The 14,632-nt window shown below is 40.6% G+C and overlaps 1 protein-coding gene and 1 non-coding gene across 2 annotated transcripts in view; both read right to left on the reverse strand.

The window, feature by feature from the left end:
- The window catches only part of Ank2 (ankyrin 2), a 442,295-nt gene that overhangs the window by 347,437 nt on the left and 80,226 nt on the right, over positions 1 to 14,632 (reverse strand). The window lies entirely within an intron of this gene.
- Positions 12,289 to 12,395, reverse strand: LOC117283391. Its single transcript, XR_004514368.1, has one exon. It is a non-coding gene; the product is annotated as a U6 spliceosomal RNA (small nuclear RNA).

Raw genomic sequence — 14,632 nt, forward strand, 5'->3', positions numbered from 1 at the left:
TAAAGTGTTTGAAGGGGGGAGGGGAGGAGAGGGTGAAGGGAGGGTGGGGACAAGGGGAAAAAATGAGAACCAAGACCTGGCATGTAAAGGTACAAGATCCCAGTAATGAATGTAACTGTACTGTCTACCTAGAATGTACCAATAAATTAAATTTTTAAAAAATAATTGCTTACCTATGTTCATAAAGTACATATTTATTTTCAAGACTGAATCTAGTGTTTCAAAGAAAAATTTAAAAACTCATTACAAAGAATAACAATAACCATTTCTCAGCTATCAAAGATAAGTACAATTTTTTTCTGGAAAACTTTGTGGATGTTTTATTTTACCTAATTTTTTGCCCATATAATCAAAAGCAAATGACAACATTTAACTGAAAGCATCCTTCTTGGAAAAACTAACTTTTATATTCATGAGGAAAAACTTTAAATATAAAATGTGTGCTCACAACTTTATTTACATGTGTGGCGAAAAAGCACATTGCCTAATTCACACTCTGTATGTAGTAAGGAGAACTGCTAAGTAGTTTTATTTAAATACTACTCAGAAATACAAATTATTTTCATTGTATGTGTCATAACATTTGTGGATTATTAACCAGCCTTTTCATACACAGAACCTATGGTACATACATGTACATGTATCTTGAAAAATTACTGCATATATGCCTCTAATTGTTACCTTAAGTATAAGTCTTTGAAATCCTATCTAAAATACTCAAGAAAAAAATAGTTCCTTACTTGTTTTGTCTAACTGGTTAATTTGAGAAGGAGCCAGTATTTTAAGAGATTCAACTTCACCTAAATGCATATGTCGGGCCCAGGGATTTAGCTCAGTGGTTCGGTGGCCTGCCTTGCAAGCACAAGGACCCAAGTTCAATCCCCGGTACCAAAAAAAAAAAAAGAATTCTAAATGCATATGTCACTTTAGATGTGAACTGTAACTGTAACAGAAGATGAGGAGCACAAACGGATCCACTGGGGACTCAGCAACCTTTCAGAAGAAATAAGCCCATCTGGGCTGTCCCACCCAGGCTCTAGAGGAAGGGGAAAGAACCGCAGCCCTCACAGTCAGCCCTTGGGAAGAACATCTCAGGTGCCATGGGTGCATCCCAAGTCTGAGATACAGCCAGGGACATCTGAAGATCCAAGTCCCCACGTCAGGTTCCTGGGGACCGAGTGGAGCCAAGCATCTGCCGGATGTGGCAGCAGGCTCCTTAGAGCTGTTTTCAGTTGGTCCTGACCATGCTCTGAGAACTCATCTCCCACCCCATGTTTGGCAAAGTGCAGGGGAAGCAAATCCTCCACGTGAGCTCTAATTCTGAACTGACGCACTGTCAAAGAGTAAAGAAGGGTTTCGTTTATCTCCCTTTCACATCAGTCCTTCTTTTAAGAGAGTGTCACTTACTCCTGTGACATTGATTCTTAACGCAATGGCTCCTTGGAGATTTGCCTTTGAAGTAAAGTCATGCTTTTTAATTATGAGCAGATATTTTGAAGGATTTTGAACAACTAATGTCTGGCAAAGCCTGGCCCTCACTCTGATAGACTTAATTTCAAATTTCCTCCTAGTCATAAGCACTAACTTTGTAAAATGACTTCCTGTCAAGTGGCCTGTGCTTGATATCATTAATTTCAGCCAGCTGCCTCAAGCTCAGAACATGGTCTTGTCAATTTGAACAGAGAGACATCAAAACTGACTGACAACTAAAGCGCTTTAAAAATCAAATGCACTAAACATTTCATCTTGCTATTTTCAAGGGAAATATCATCGAGAATTGCAATGATTTCCCATCACTTTCACTCATATGGCTTTGAACTTTTCCTTTTTGTATCCCATTAAGTTCACATAAGATGGAATGTCTCAGCAACCCAGCAGCCCTTTGCTCTTACATCCACCACAACCAATTACTCCAAAAATGAATGTTTTCAGTATCAGAGGAGTGGGTCTTATGGCTCATTAGACACTGAAATAAAGATGAGAAGGAAAAGCTTTTCCAAGCAATTGGTATGGATCCCACAGCAATTCACATCACCAGCACAGGGTCCAGTTGATGAGAACTTGCACAAAAACTGCTCACTGTAGCTCAAATTCAACCTCTGCCGGCCAAGTTTCCCAGTTCATTTGCAAGTGCACTGAAAGAACTGGTGCATTAAAGTCCACGCAAAATCTACGTGTCAGTGAGAGATGCAAATCCAGAGTTTGGACAGAATCCCAATAACTCGGGTTTCTAAAAGATTTATAGTTACAGCATGGATCAGAAAAGGCAGCTGATTAAATTATAGTCTGCAGAAAATGTGTGACAGTGCTCATTTCGGTAAGGTCTGTGACACTTTTCTTGCTTTGGGAAGGCTAGAGGCTTCAGGCTTGCAGAACGTTCTTATCAACAACTATGACACTATACACGATACTTTCTGGGATTCGCCTTTTTTTATTTAAGGTTTGTTTGGGGGTTTTTTGTTTGTTTTTTTGTTTTTTGGGGTTTTTTTTGCAAAATTCACACTGTTACTACTAAATCAGTCTCCAAACATCCAAGACATTTCTTTAAGTGAAACATGTGCTTAGGAAAACTAAGATATAGAACATATTCAAGGGACCCAAAATGATTTCAATAGTTAGTCAAATAAAACAGGAAGATAAAGCCTGGTGTAAAGGTCAAAGAATAGCAACAAAGCCTTTTGATGCACTGAAGGGCCACAAAATTTGCAGAAATTGCCAGTTCTGGTGGTGCATACCTGTAATCCCAACACTGGGGAGGCTGAGGCGGGAGGATCACCATGAGTTAGTATCTAACCTGGGCTATACAGAGAGCTTAAGGCCAGCCTAGAATACATAGTGAGACCTTGTCTCAAAAAGAAAACAACAACAAAAAGCCCTTCAGAAGTGGATGGCACATCTCTGAGGGTATACTTGCTTGAAATGAAGGGGGTGATGAGAAAATAATGGTGACTCTTTCACCCGCTGGGTAGGGTATGGAGAGAGGGTCCCCGACAGTCCACGTGGACTTGAAGAAAACAGTCAAGGGCACCCACACTCTTCAGCCTCCCACTCAGAGGAAGGGGCGGCAGCAGCAGCAACAGCCTCTCTATGTCTCTTCCTCTATGTGGTCGGTCTCTAAAGGACGAATCCACTTCCTTTCCACACCCCACATCTCAGATTCATCCTTCTAAGGTTCAGCTTCAGCCTGTGTTGGGAGACTGGGCTGAGGCACTTGTCACAAGAAGTGGAGAGAGGCACGCATGGCGTAATCAGTGCCTTCATTAGCTTTCTGACCCAGCCAGGGCAGAGGCTACAGCCCAGGGACAACTAAGGACAGCACTGCTGGAGAGAGAAAGGATGGTGCGAGCTCTGAGGTGGGAAGCGTAAGGGCCAAAATAAGGCACCACTGTGCTCAACGCCACCTGTCGGCGCCACCCCTTGGCACAAGGGCCACGTGCTGCTGAGAGGACCTTGGTGGGGGGGTGCACAACCGTGAGTGCGGTACAGTCTGCGCCCCATTCACTGTGAGCCCCATGGCTCTGGAAGGCTCCCGGCCTCGGCCTGTCTGCCTCCCTCCATCTTCTAGGAAACCAGGAAAAAACAAAGCCGCGTGCACAGAATGTTTGCTGATGATTCTATTTAATTATTCTACATCCTTTTTTCTGTAAAAGTCTGTGTGTGGATTGCGCCAATGGTGACTTTACAAACCTAATCATTATTCCCCTTCTGAATCGTTTTCTGGTATTTGCAAATGTTCTAGAGGCCAGTCATCAAACCTGGATTTATTGGGTCTCAAGGAATTAAATGAACAAAAATTCATAAAAGTGAGAAGACATGATGGTTCAAAGAATTCAAAGTTGTTGTTGTTTTGGGTTTTTTTTACTGGGGATCGAACGTGGGACCTTGCCCTTGCGAAGCAGGTGGCAGCACCACTGAGCTAAATCCCTGGGCCCAGGTGGTAAACTCTTTGATACTTCTAAATTCCCTTTGTGAACTGGCACCCTACAAAACAATAATCATTAGATTATCAGTCTGCATAGAAAATAGAGCATATTTCAGTGTCACCTAAGAACCTATAGATTTGTCATTATTCCTTAAGTAAAAGGAAGGGAACAAAACCACAGGTAGTAGAAAAAGCTAGTAACACTAAAATTTTGAATGGTTTTATGAACGTATTAAATCCTAACACTGAGTTCAACAATACTGAATTTCACTAGGTTCTTAGGTAACATAGATTTAGCTCCTGACCTTGTCAAGGTGCGGAGACAATGTCTGAGGGGGAAAAAAGTGTTTTAAAGTCACAAAGAGCATACACAAAGACAGTATTAAAGCAGTTTAAATATATAAAGCTGCCTTTAAAAAAAACACTGCCATGAAAACACATATGGGTTTTATACCTCTTTAGCAACTAAGGTATACATAATATTTACAGCAAGATGTTAAAAATAGTTAACTGGGAGATTTTTAACTACCTGCATTATGCTTTGTAGAGGGCCTGCATTTTAGATAAGCACACAATACTACAGTAATGATAAAAATAAGGCAATATTCACATTGGGAAAGAGATAAATGCCAACACTAATATTTTTTGGATTCCCAAGTGTTCTGCTGTATGAGATATATAAAATAATACTTTTCCAAGCCGGGCATGGTGGCACATGTCTATTAATCCCAGCACTCGGGACGCTGAGGCAGGAGGATTGCTGTGAGTTCAAGACCAGCCTGGGCTACATAGTGAGTTCCAGGTCAGTCTCAACCACATAAGGAGACCCTGTCTCAAAAAACAAAAAACAACAACAACAACAAAAAAATACTTTTCCTTCTAAATAATCAATGTGTGATAACTGATGGTCTGAATTTGAGAACCACTGGAAGAGTCTAATGGAAATGACCTTGAAGGAGGCAGAGCCTGTGAAATCAAACTACGGTCGCAGTAGGTCACGTACACCCACCTAACCATAAACTGTGTGCAGTTCACTGGGGACTCGGTTTCTTTCCAAAGAATGGGGTTCCTGCCTTATGCTTGATAGGATCACTTTAAATAACCTGAGATAAACATTGTCTTTCACTTATGAATTCCAACTGACTGCAGGGAAACTTTAAAGTCCTAGCAACACTGTTGCCATAGCAATGCAACCTGATTAGATATTCTTAGCAACCAGCCACAACTCACACCTAGAGTCCCTTCCTTTATTCCAAGAAGAATAATGTTGACACTCCAATTTCTAAAATATACAGATCTCAGTGATAGGCAGCTACGGATGAGGGACCTGTGAGAGCTAATGGGCTGGTGTGTTCATAAACACTGCTTTTGAATATATCATACATGCATCTAATAAACGCATGACAGGGAACTGAAGGGTTCCATCTGGCACGTGAAGTATGTACAAGAAATAGCAGAATCCTTCTGAATTTCATACTGTGGTAGCTCAAGTTCCATTCAAGTTCTCAAATAAATCATATATTCATTTGGATGGAAGTGACAGAGATAGAGATAAAATTATAAGTCTGCCACAACGATCTGTCATTCGGATGCTAACACTTTCATCAGAATGGCTTCTCCCTTGAAGAGCCACAGGCTTTATGAGAGTGTGCAGCAGAACTGTGGCTTCCCCAGACAGAGCTCCTGCTCAGAAGGAAGGGTCTGTCACAAGGGAACACACTATGGTGAGGACTAGAGTATGAGTTAATCCGGGCAGATCTTCATCAGGAAGGTCAGACCCACATAGGCTCACAAAAGACACTTAACAACCCAGGAATCTATGAACGTGCTTGTCATTAAATAAAGGATGCTTTTCTATAAGCTTGGGTCTTGAACCATTGTGTTTTTAAATTGAAAAGAAGCAAATTATATTCTCCCTCTCCCCAAACGGGTGCATTTCGGTCTAGGCAATCCATTTATCTACATATGCCATTTCTACTACAAGTGGAAAAAGGATAGAAAGGAATTAAAGCACAAAACAATCAGTACTAAAACAAGCACATTTTTGTTGTTGTTGCCTTTAAAAATTACTAAATTTGAGCTATTGATATGATACCATGAAGATAATTACCTTCTCCTAAACTAAAGAATTACCAAGCCCTTTTGGGAGGTCTCCAATTTTTATAAATTACTTGAAAATATCAAATATTCTCGAAAAATCTGCACCAAAAATGTTCACATGTAATAACTGAACATGAAAGGTGACAGAATACGTTACCTAAAAATGTGTCTCTTTGGCATAAGGACTATTTTGAGCTAAGGTATTAAAAAAAACAGCAGGTGAGCCAGGTCTGGTAGGGTACCCCTATAGTCCCAGCTACTCTGGAGACTGAGGCAGGAGGATCTTTTGAACTTCAAGGCCAGTCTAGGCAACATATTGAGTCCCTCACCTCAAAAAAAAAATTTTGAGATTTAGCAATCAGATTACTTAAAAAGCAAATGGAGGGCCAGGTCTTTAGCTCAGTGGCACCATGCCTACCTCACAAGCGCAAGGTCCTGAGTTCAATTCCCGGTGCCCAAAAAAAAAGCAAATGGAAGAAGGGTTTTGTGAACTCTTTTTTGCTTCCTAACAGCAGGAGAGTAAATCCCCATATGATATCTCCCTCTACCAGTAGGAAAGCACCAGAGGCAGAGTCTAGGCCCAGAAAAATCTGCACAAAACACCTTGATGAGAGGCAGGTATGGTGGTACATGTCTATAATCTCAGCCCCCTGGGAGGCTGAGGCAGGAGGACAGCAAGATGGAGGCAGCCTGGACAACTTAGCGACTTAACAAAATAAAAAATAAAGAAGAGCTGAGGGTGCAGCTCAGTGTGAGGGGCCTAGGTTCAATCTCCAGTATCGCAAAACAAACAAAGTGACCCTAATGAACTCTCCCTTCACCTCCTTGTTACTTCTGCATAATGAACAAGCATAGACCAAGCCCCTGTGTTGTCAGGTCTTAAACCCATAGAGCCTTCTTTTGCTTATGGGGCGTCATGTCACAAAAAATTTACATTAAATAAACTGTGTGCTTTTCTTCTGTTAATCTGCCTTATGTTGGTTTAATTCTCAGACCTAGCCAAAAACCCTAAGGAGGCTGAGATCAAATTTTGCCTACCCTATAAAATATATTAAGACAAGGATGATTAATGTGCACAAATACATAGCTAGAAGAATATTCATCTCAGCAGTCTAAAGTAATAACTTAAAGGGACACAGTCTAAATGTATTAAAATCTGGCAGTACCTATATTAACTATGATTGATCTCCCACAGCCCCTTTGGAGATGAAGTCTCTTTATGTTGTCCAGGCTGGCCTCAAACTTCAGATCCTCTGGCCTCAGCCTCCCAAGTAGCTGGGATTACAGGCCTGTGCTTCATTGAGGTATTTTATGTCATTGTTCCACACTCCCTTTATTTGTGATCTTAAATTCCAAAATGTGCAGAAAATCAGAAGTTTATGGACAACTTACTTGGCAGCAGAACTCACTGGATACCATAACACAATCGATGGGAGGCAGCAAGCACGGCCTTTAATCTCCCACAGTCTGGTGAATCCCTTTCACTACAGAAACAGCAACATGTCCACGCCAGGGTGCTGCCCCAGACAGTGCTGAAATTGTTACCTTTTGCAATTTTTTTAAACCCTGTTATAGCTTAAAAATTCTGAATTCTAAAATATACGTTATCACAAGAGTTTCACATAAAGGACTGGGACATTTATATTCAGTGAGAGGTGGGTTAAAATTGTGCATACACGTGGAACTCTCTAAGGTCCTCTCCTCCCTGGCGTCAGGGCCTCTGCCTTCTCTTCATCCATCTGCACACAAGTCTCTCCAGCGGCCTCCTGTCTACTGTGTCTAAAGAGACCCCTCTCGGTCTCTCCCGCACCACAGGCTATTTATGTCCTTCACAGCACTGAGGACAAGTACTGGTGGCCCGACCTGTTTCTTCACTTGTGTGTCTAATACCTGTAACCCCAGCAGGGTGTGGGGTGCAGGGCAGGCACCTGGTTGCTCCTGTTCACCGCGCTGCTCTCCGCGCCCAGAGCGAGGCCAGGCTTCATGTCTCTGGAGAGTGACTCAGTGGATGAATGAGTAAATGCAGTTTTTGTAAATGTATGGGCAGAAAAAGAACCTTTGAACCAATATTCAAATCCAAAACTTGGTGGGAATACAGGTAACTTCCTTCCTCTGGAAATGTTCCATGAAGATGTACTGATTTGTACTGGAAAGAAAATTTTTGAAATTGAGAGTATATCTATAATTAAATTGATTAATACTACATGTGACAAAATACACAATCTTACTGGTACCAAGAATTTCTTTGAGTCGAGATCACAGTGTAGTTCTTCAAAAAGAGAAACAAGACTGAACAAAAGCAAAAGATAAACGTTAGCTCCAGAAGCAGGTTCCTGTTTCCTTCAATGCTTTTGCCCTTCACTGTGTATGGATTACTATGTCATTTGCTACTTCTGCTGAACTGTATGCCGAAGTGCTGTTGTACAGATCCTTAGCACAATGTGTGTGTGTGTGCAACTGTGTGTGTGTACCTGTGCGCTCTCATTCAAACACAAAATCCAGCAAAAACAGGGTTTGTTTAGGAAATTACAATGAAAATGGAAGCACATACCTACTTCACAGAACTAAAACATTTTAAACACGCAACTAAGCATTCCCAAAATTGACCTCTCACATATTGAATCACAGAAGATTATTTCATTAAAAATGCACTCAGTCAGATGTCAAAAAGTCCAAATGCATTACCAAGCCACCTATCGCCAAGTGAGTCCTACACAGGGCCAGGGAACAGCCTGCATCTTCTGTCCCAGGACCACAGGATGCTAAGACATCTAGAAGCACGCTTTTAAAAAACAAGCTAATCACATTTATTCACAACATCCTCAATATATTTTTCTGCAACCTCTAGACACGTTTTCAGATGAAGTGGCTCTACATTTCCTGGTATTTGCAGACATGCATAGTTTGATGTGCATTTATGGTGCCTTTTTCAGATTGACAATTAGATTCATCGTGATAAATTTTGAAGAATTCCAACTAAATGTGTCTGAAGAATAAGGAAGCATATAATGAACACAGAAAACTTTAAAATAAATCTATTTAAAACCATTTTCAAATGCTAGTATGTTTCTCTAGCTTTAAAAGATTCTTGCATTAAAACATTTTTGCAAGGCCTTGGATTTAACCTCAGTACTAAAAAACAAAAACATCAGTTTTCAGCTGCTTTACGCACTCTAGTTTCTAAAATATACTTGAACCAAAGGATAGCATGGATTTGCCATGATTGTGAAGAATCTTGACATCACATCTCTCTGACCCTAATTCCAGTAGCACCTTGAAAACAATCAGTTCAAAAAGACAAACAAAATAAAACAAAGGACCAGTGTTCTTCTTTACCTGCCCCTTTATAATTAAGCTCTTTGCTTGGGGACCAGAGGAATGACAAGTTCCAGACAGCCCTCTGTGTGCGTTTGCGGCAGGTGTGTTACACTGTCATTTAAAACACTCCATGGGCAAGGAACTGGATTCTTCCTCTAGGCCCCCTCAGCGGAGCAGCTGACGGTTTCTGCTTTATCTCTCCCTGTCCTCATTAGTGCTGGTCACTGCGCCTTTTCCCTAATGAACAGGCTGCATCTGTGGGGCAGCTGGACTGGCCTGTAACTCATCACCATACAGACTAGCAAGAGAGCTGCAGAGCCCCATGTGCTCACAGCCAGCAAGGGTTCTGCTTACTTTTGTCCTGTACATTAAATAATAGCATATTCCACTGTGGACGTAAAATTGAAAATGATCATTTTCCCTGTGTCCCTCAAACATGGTTTATGCTTTTCTTTGAAAGAATCACCTCATTTCTCTTTAATTCACAGGAAAACACCAAATACCAAAGGCTTCAATCAGGATTGACATGACACCAAACATTAACTGAACTGAATTTCTATTCTCACATCATTTTCCTATTTTAATGTTATATAAGGAAATTTTTGTTTTTGTCTTTTGTTTTGGTACTGGGGATCCAACTCGGGTCCTTGCGCTTGCAAGGCAGGTGGCATGGAAATTTTTAAATTTCAGTCTATAAGTGGTTTATAACCAACCAAGGGTCACAAATACTGTTTCTGGTACAAGAATTAAATTTCTTGTCATACAAACTCCAGGATAGACCAAAACTAAGCCAGCATTTCCATCAGATCAGAGAGAAATTTGCAGAAGCAAACAGTGACCATGTGTGACTTTTTCTTCAATACAAATGCAAGACTTGTGTGCAGTAAGCCCATTTTCTGTAAAAGCCACCCAGGGCCAGCACACTGGGATGTGTACAGTGCTGACAGTCCTGTGCAACCAGGGGACCCTGACATTACCATGTAAGGCGATCACCATTCAAAATTTAGTTCAGGGGAAAACTAGAAAATTCTATGGGGAAACAGGAAAGGGAACACTTAAGTAAGCAGATGGTACAGATACTTGTCTCCTAATCAGTTTGTGATCCTGGTTTTAATTTTCCTTATGTTTGTGTTTGTATACACGGCCTGACTTACTCAGTCTTTAAATCCTAATGCTGTACTCGAGGGTCCCCTGCTTTCTCACCATCAATAAACTTGTGTGTATACCTTCTCTGCTCCAGAACCCAAGCATAACTGAGCATAAAGTGAATCTAAGCAACACTTTCTTGTATCAAGATCTTTCAAGAGCTCTTTCTTTTCTCTGAATAATGATTTTCTTCTGGGGTGGGGGGAACAAAACATTGTTAAGAAAATATATTGGGAAAAACATATGCCCATGTCCTTGGAAAGTGGTACTTTGAGAAAGCTATAAATCAGGTAGTTTCTGGGCATAGTGCTCGGTGAGGGCAGACAACTTCGGGTTCTCTGGGGCCAGGGCCAGACATAAACACCTGCTGCTCCGAGACAGGATGGCTGTAGCTGGGTGTGTGAGAACTCCCTTCTAGCTTCCTCAGAGGCCAGAGCACAAGTGAAGTTCAAAATATTCACACCAACAGCAGCACAAACTCGCAACTCAGTGTGTCTCCGTGTATTTATTGCACCTTAAACCCAGTTTCTTATAAAGCTAAATAATGTTCAATTAAAGTATGTACCCTCAAAGATATCCCATTTTTCTTCTTTGTTGGTTAGTTGTTTGGTTTTTTAAGGCAGAGTCTCCCTTTGTAGTTTAGGCTAGCCCTGAAATCACTATGTAGCCCAGGCTGACCTCGAACTTGGGGCAATCCTCCTGCCTCAGCCTCCCAAGTGCTGGGATTACAGGCATACATCACCACGCCCAGTTCAGCATCACTTGTTTTTTTCAACAACAACTATGTTTTGGAAAAGCAATGGATGGTGTGTTGATAATTTTTGAAACTATTTACTTTGTCAGCTAAATTAAAACTAGTATTTTAGTTTCAAAATGGGAGTAGCCATTTTCATTTTTCTAAAATTCCTATTGTTGGTGATTTTTAAAAGTGAGAGGGGAATGTGCAAGTCCAGGTCATAATGGATTCAGGACAAAACCCTACCTGATTGAAACAAACGTATGGAGACACAAGGATGACAGAAAGCAGACAGAAGGAGTAAGCAATGTTAACATTCAGCCAAAAAAACCGTAAAATGAAGCTTTTTAAAACAAAGTTCATTTAATTTCTATTTCCTATTCTAAGCTAGGAAATGTATGAACATAAACCCCAAATACATCTGAATTAAAACTATAAAGTTATTTTCTATAAAAGCTGTACCCACTTATATTCCCACCAATAATTTATGAGAAAACATTGTTTTCTCCTGTTTTCTAACAAAAATTTTTACCAGCGTTTTTAAATTTGCTAATCTCAGTATGTTTGAACTCTCCTACCCTTAGGGATGAAATCAAGGCTCTTTTCTCATTTCTGTTTAAGTATCTCCTCATGTTTTTCACTCATTTTTGTTGGTTCATTGGTTTTTTTTATTGAACATAAAAGCTTTTTATATATTAGTTAAATCAGCCCCTTGTCAGTGGTACAAAATTGCAAATATTTCTCACTCATTCTTTTTTTTTTTTTTATTGAGTTTATTGGTACATTTAGGGATACAGTACAGTTACATTCATTGTTGGGATCTTGTACCTTTACATGGCAAGTCTTGATTCTCATTTTTTTCCCCTTACCTCTGCCCTCCCTTCACCCCCTCCTCCCCTCCCCATCTACAAACACTTTATTTTCATCTTTTCATTCTCTCACATTTTTTTCTTTTCCCTTTTTGTTCTTCCCCTACGTATCACACCTTCCCTACATCTTTAGCTCCTTTCCTCCCATTTCTAAATGTCAGTAATCTTATTAGAATCTTATGCATTGTTGCAGAATAAAAAATATGGAACGCTTCACGAATTTGCGTGTCATCCTTGCGCAGGGGCCATGCTAATCTTCTCTGTATCATTCCAATTTTAGTATATGTGCTGCCGAAGCGAGCACTCTCACTCATTCTTGACTATTTCTTGAACTTATTTCTGTTGATCTGTGCATGTGGAAATTCTGTGTTGGATCTGAAGACAAGAAATTAATCATATTACTCCAGCTTCATTATACCTCCCTCCAAGTCCATCCTGACCTTTCATTTTGTTCCATTAATCTGTTTCTTTTCATGTTCTAATACTATATTCTATATTTTATAATACTTAAAAATATCTAACTGGACTAATTCTCTTTTCCATGCAGTATTCTCCTTTTTAATCTTTTCTTTTCAATTTCTGATTCATTATTTTTTTCATTTTAATGTTCAGCTCATCTTGCATATTTAAAAAGATAAAGAAAACTGGGTATGGTGACACATGCCTATAATCTCAGCACTCAGGAAACTGAGGCAGGAATATCTCAAGGCCAGACTGGATCACATAGTGAATTCAAAGCCAATCTGAACTATATAGTGAGACATCTTTTTTAAAAAATTAAAAATAAAAAATCTGAAACATTAACTCTTGGGATCATGTCAAATTCTCCTATTTAAGAAAAACTTAGGTGATATTGAATTAGCTGTGTGAAAACATTATATGCCTTTCTCTTGCTCAAGTCATCTTTGGAGACCTTGTGGTGTATATTTATATAATTTTTGCAAAAAAGCTCCCACAGTTTTTGTTTTGTTTATACACAGGTATTTTATCCTTTCTGTTCCTATTATAACTGGAGATATAAAGCATTCCATGAGAAGATTTCCACACTCAAAGAGTTCCAAATTTCTGGGCTGGGGATGGACCTCAGTGGTACAGTGTTTGCCTAGCATGTGGGGAGCCCTAGGTCTGATCCCTACCAGCACAAAACAGCACAGAAAAAGAGTTCATGAGAGTGACACAGAAAGTGTGACATAACACAGAAAGTGAAACTGCACCAGCAGTGACACCCTGATTTGCACTGAAAGGGGGCGGTAGGACAGAACGAAGGAAGCTATGGGACCTTTAGATTCTACACGACAGGACTGTATAGTGTCTGGTTGTGACCCACACTCTTCCTCAAGAAAATGAAAGAATAACAGAAATTATCCAGGCTGCTACCTGAGGCCCAGGGCTCCTGCTCTTCAGTGGCAGGGCATGCGGCTGTCACTTAAGAACATCCAATGTGGAAGCTTGTTCAGTGTCCATCCTGACCTTCCATCTGTGGCAGAACCTTGGAGGCCACATCCGACAGCTGTGAGACACAACTCACCAGGAAGAAATCCAGGATAACACAGTTCCTCCTCATGATTAAAAGAAGGAATCAGGCCGTGTTTGTTATCAGTCCCTTTTCTTGAACACACATTTTTAAAACTGATGTCTGAAGCTCCTATTTATGACAAAATTAAGCAATAGGACTGAGATTGAAATGTACCTACAAGTACTAAGATTTTCATACAATCCAGGAAAGATAAGCTTTTAGGAAGAAATCTGTCTCAGTCGGGGCTGTCCAGAGACACAGAACCAAAGTACGTATGATTACAAGTGGATTTATGAGACTGGCCCCCAGGAACAGAGGCTGGACAATCCCACGGTGGTGTCCAGAGGATGGAGAGCCAGAGGAAGCAGTACCTGCTCAGGGCAAGAAGCTGGAGCCTCAAAACAAGAGATACCAAGGACGCAGTCCCAGCTCGAAGCTGGATGTCTGAAAATCTCTGGAGGTCACTGGTGCAAGTCCATGTTCAAAGGCTGAGGACCTTAGAGTGTGATGGTAGCAGTAAAACACACACCTGCTGAAGCAGAGTATATCATACAAGTATTGCTTCCTCTTTCTTCTGTTTTTCTGTTCCACTGGGCCCCAGACTATTGGACAACGCACACCCATTCAGGGCAAGTCTTCCTCCTCAGTTGGCCAACCCACATGTCAATCATCTCTGGATATCTCAAGACACCCAGAAAGAAGCATGGGGTACCAATTTCCTACCATCCCTCACTCAGTCCACTGGACAACCACCATTAACCATCACAGAAGACATGGTGAAATGTGTGTATCGATAACAGTCAAAAGTAAATCTTTCAAATTTTTCACTGTTGTGGTTTTGAGTCATAATCTTCAACACAGACAGCTTCAAATATCATTAGAAGAGACTGCTCTGAAAATATAGGGGACAGGTCAGGGATTTAGCTGAGTGGTGCCGCTTCCTGCCTCACAAGTGCAAGGTCTTGAGTTCAATCCCTGTTACAAAAAAAAAAAATCCTAAAGGCGCTGTAAATAAAATTATTCTC

The sequence above is a fragment of the Fukomys damarensis genome, unplaced genomic scaffold (assembly GCF_012274545.1).
Source record: "Fukomys damarensis isolate Sample0158 unplaced genomic scaffold, DMR_v1.0_HiC HiC_scaffold_25, whole genome shotgun sequence".
Lineage (NCBI taxonomy): Eukaryota > Metazoa > Chordata > Mammalia > Rodentia > Bathyergidae > Fukomys > Fukomys damarensis.